Raw genomic sequence first — 4,707 nt, 5'->3', positions numbered from 1 at the left:
TATATAAAATATATATTATATATTATGCATTACATATATAGATATATATTATGTATATTATAAAAATGTAAATGCATAGTTGGATTTGTGGAATTTATGCATGAATGTATCCGACTTCAGTCCATATCCATCACAGGATGTTCTGTTCTTTTGACAAGTGTGTGCCTGCCTTTGGAATTCACAACACATTCCAGGAAAATCATATTCTAACTGGCTTGGTTGTTTACTTGGAAGAGAGCGTATTTGCACCTAATTTTTCAACTCTTTAGTTTGTTTACATTGAAGCAAAACATTCTCACACAGGAAGAGAGTAGATACTGTTTCTCAGTGGAGGGAGGCATTCTCTTTTCAGGGTCCGGAATTTCATGTCTGCAAAGCTAATTATAAGGAGATTGGAGACCGGTCCTTGAGGCTCCATGTCTGTGTCTCTGACCTTTGCCAAGGGCAAAGTGTTATCACAGACATGTCACAAGGTATGCAAATGATAGAGTCTGACTTCAATAGTATTGTTAGCTTGTTTTCTGCTGCTGGTACAGAGATTCTCATCATAAGTCACTTTGGTGGATTTGAGAGAGCTCTGTTCATAAAGTGAAATAGCCCAATATCAAAATCCTTACCCAATTAAGTGCGGCATCTTAAATTCTCACAGCTACATTTTTATTTTTTTTTGTAATGGAAAATCTTTCACATTTGGGCAAAATCTAAGCAAGTCATTGACCCAAATTCATCAATTATACAATTCTGTAAGCTTTGATGATTCAAAAACATTATTTCAGGTCAACAGTTTGCTTGCCTCTAAACAAGATCTAATAGCTTGGCTACTGGACTGTGTTTAGTCAATTACAAAAGTTTAACAATTCGAAAGAATTATTCTAAGTCTATAGCTTAGTTTTGGGTGGCTTTCACTAACTGAACACAGAGTGCGCTGTCCAATGTGGTAGCCACTAGACCCAAGTGGCTATGGGGCACTTGAGATGTGACTTGGCTGAACTGAGATGTACTGTAAGCATAAAATACACAAGGGATTTCAAAAACTTCATTGAAATGATAAAATTTTGAACGTAATTGGTTAAATTAAATGTGCTACTGAAATTCATTTTACCTGTTTCATTGTACCATGTTAAATGGTGCTACTAAAAAATTAAACATTACATATGTAGCTCACATTCTGTTTCTGTTGGACAGTACTGGTCTAGATGCTTGGGAAGTAAACACCTTGGAGAGAGACTCTGATATGATTTGTGCATTTGTACTTCCTTTGATGTATTCCAGAAGCAGCATTAATTTACACAAAACCCCTCTGAGGAGGCAAGGACATGCCTCTTAGTAATAGTTCAAGAAAAATAACTTCAAAGGGTATTGTCATCTTAAACATGATTCATAAGTCAGAGAAAACCTTGGGTTCATGCTTCAGAGGGTGAGACATTCAGGGTCAGCTGTTTCCCTTATTACTAAATCTTCCTCATGTCTAATTTAAAAGCAAAAAATCTTGGGGAGGGAAGTGGTTGTGAATCTGAGGGCTAAGTGCAGGTAGTCATTTTCACAGAGCATCTAGCATAGAGGAGATGTTTTCTAAATTGAAATCATGGGATATGAATCAGCCCATGGTTCTGGATTGGAGGAAAAGGACCAGAAAGGAGAAATCAGCAAATGTTTTCTAAATTGAAATCATGGGATATGAATTTAAATCAAAGCCTCATGGTGCCAAATTACTGCTGGCTCTATAGGGAGCCATGGTGCAATAGAACTAAAGTCCTTGTTGCAGTGACAGTGATTCCTCTTTTACCATGGCACAGCCACGGAGTATGGAGTCACCGGCAAAAAGGCCAGGCATAAGGAGTCTCAGAAATAAATCGTATAGGAAGGATTCTGAAAGATCAGAAAAGGTTACAGGTCCAAACACATCGGGAAAGCATGCAAAAGGTCTGTTGTTAGCAGAGTTCTAAAGCATTGGGAGGAAAAGATCCCAGATGACGAACTCTGGGTTGACAGAAGAGAAATTCCCAGAGGATGGTGTAGGCACAATGTACCTAGGCCTGATGGACGTGTAGGTGATGGTGCCATGGTTTCAGCCTCATGAAGCAAAGCTTGGCTCAACTTCAGGCCTCTGATCCACGTTCTGCCTGGGTGGTGACTGGTTCTGGGCTCTGTGTAGGTCTAAGCCTCCGGGTGCCAATAGAAACTGACTTCACTTGATTGCAGATAGGATGAGAATAGTAGCTGAACTTAAATTCAGACAAACTTTGCATGGGTTTGGAGTTTTGCCATATAAAATTGGAGCGAAGCTTCTTTAGTTGCTCAGTTGTGGTTCTGGGTTGGAGGAAAAGGACCAGAAATGAGAAACTTCCATCCTCTATGGCTCTTCTCACCACTAATTAAGACAGCAAAATTATCTTTTCTAACATTACCGCAGCTACTAGGTGATCTAAATGTGTGATTAAATACTCCTCTATTCTTTATGGTTTTTGTTCACTTTGAGGAACAGAAATAAAATAAAAGTTTAGGCATATGGGAAGTTATATGAAAGGACTACCTGCTTCCACGATTATAATATATGAAATAAAAATTGGGAAGATGTTGTCTCAAAATGACTGTAGAATATCAGACTTAAAAGCTGTTCTTTTTAGCCTTGATACTGTATAGATGATACCCAGAAGCATAAGTAGTTTTATGTATCTGATCCTGTGCCCCAATTTGGGTTGAAATACTGGCTTTGATGCCTTACTGATTTTTAACAAAATGGCAAAATTAACAGCTTAAGTAGTAACTGCTGAAGAGATGTGATTGCTCTGCTGCTCTGTGTGAGCCTATGGGAAATTTTGTGCTATTACCATTGGTTAGAAATCAAATTGGTGACCAATATGTAGTTTAACAGTTGCTCCGTGACCATCAATAATTTCGTGATTTCAAATCGTAAGTGAAAATGTTTTTCCCCCTCCAAGAACCTGAACCATACCTTCTTTCTTAACTTCTGAGCAGGCTTGGTCTGTCTTAAAAGAAGGGCCTGTCTTTGCTAGAGATGTGACTCATTAAAATAGAAACAGCTCTCCAGTATGACAATTTAACACTCTTCCTCAGTACTGGATTTACTTGGAAAATGTACATCTTCAAAGTCTTGGTTATGGAACATCTGAACAAGCACAAATACTTCTACAACCCATAATTGTCAGTTTAGACCATTAAAAAAAAAGCGCATCTTTTTTTGTGGATTAAAGACTAGACCTCAGGCATTGAGTCCCCTTAACCCCCACCACCAATCTAGCAGTCTTATAAATACAACATAAATTCTCATGCACTATAATTATTGTGGTCAATGATGCTAAACCAAGCACATAGTTTTTCCTCAAACACGTTCATAGGCAAAGAAAAAGTTGCCTTCATGACTCACTTTTAGAGATGAACCAACAGGTTTGGGTCATGTGAGAGCTGACTCACTCTTTTTCTTTGCTTCTGCATTTAAGATGGGTTCATAATAGGGGAAACTAAGTAAGTTAACTCTCCATTGCCTTGATTGGGACTAAATTAAAAGAAACTAAAAATTAGGCCAGAATTTTCAAATTCTGAGGATGTCTTTACAATCAGTAGACTCCTTGCTTATCAAGTAGTTTATGACCAGATACCTTCTAATGTAATGTAGTTTTCTTATTGTTAACAGCTTTATGGAGGTATAATTTGAATATCATAAAGTCCACCTGTTACAAGTATCCAATTCAATAATTTGTAATAGATTTCTATAGCAGAGCTGTCATTATCACGTTCCAGTTTTAGGACATCTCCATTACCCCTAAAGGTTTTCTTGTACTCATTTATAGTTAATCACTGCTTCCACATCCAGCTCTACGCTAATACCGATTTGTTTTCTTTTTATAAATTTGCTTTTTCTGAACATTTTATATAAATGAATTACAGAGTAATAATGCTTTTTGCACCTGACTTCTTCTTTGAGGTTAATTTACATTGTAGCATGTATGGTAGTGCTATCCTTTTTATTGCTGAATAATCTTCCATTGTATGGATATACCACTTAAAAAAATCCATTTCCCAATTGATGGACATTTGAATTACTTCCAGTTTTCAGTTATTACACATAATGCTGCTGTGAATATTTACCTACATGTCTTTGTGACAGGTTTTTATTTTTCTTGCATATATTCCTAGGCATTGCTATGTTGTATAGTAAGTTTTCATTTAAATTTTTAAAGTTTTATTTGTTTTATAATTAATTTTCATTTGTATTTTAAGTTCCAGGTTACATGTTCAGGATGTGCAGGTTCATTACATAGGTAGATGTGTGCCATGGCATTTTGCTGCACCTGTCAAGACATCATCTAGGTATTAAGCCCAGCATGCATTAACTATTTCCTGATACTTTCCCTCCCCTGACCCTACCCCCCACCAGGCCCCAATGTGTGTTGTTTCCCTCCCTGTGTCCATGTGTTCTCATTGTTCTGCTCCTGCTTACAAGTGAGTACATGTGGTGTTTAGTTTTTTGTTCCTGCATTAATTTGCTGAGGATAACAGCTTCCAGCTCCATCCATGTCCCTGGAAAGGACATGATCTCGTTCCTTTTTATGGCTGCATAATATTTCATGGTGTATATGTACCACATGTTCTTTCTTTTCTTTCTTTCTTTCTTTCTTTCTTTCTTTCTTTCTTTCTTTCTTTCTTTCTTTCTTTCTTTCTTTCTTTCTTTCTTTCTTTCTTTCT

This window comes from Rhinopithecus bieti, unplaced genomic scaffold (assembly GCF_001698545.2).
Source record: "Rhinopithecus bieti isolate Rb0 unplaced genomic scaffold, ASM169854v2 scaffold_26504, whole genome shotgun sequence".
Classification (NCBI taxonomy): Eukaryota; Metazoa; Chordata; class Mammalia; order Primates; family Cercopithecidae; genus Rhinopithecus; species Rhinopithecus bieti.
The sequence above is the reverse complement of the archived record's forward strand: the minus strand, read 5'-3'. Positions refer to the sequence as shown.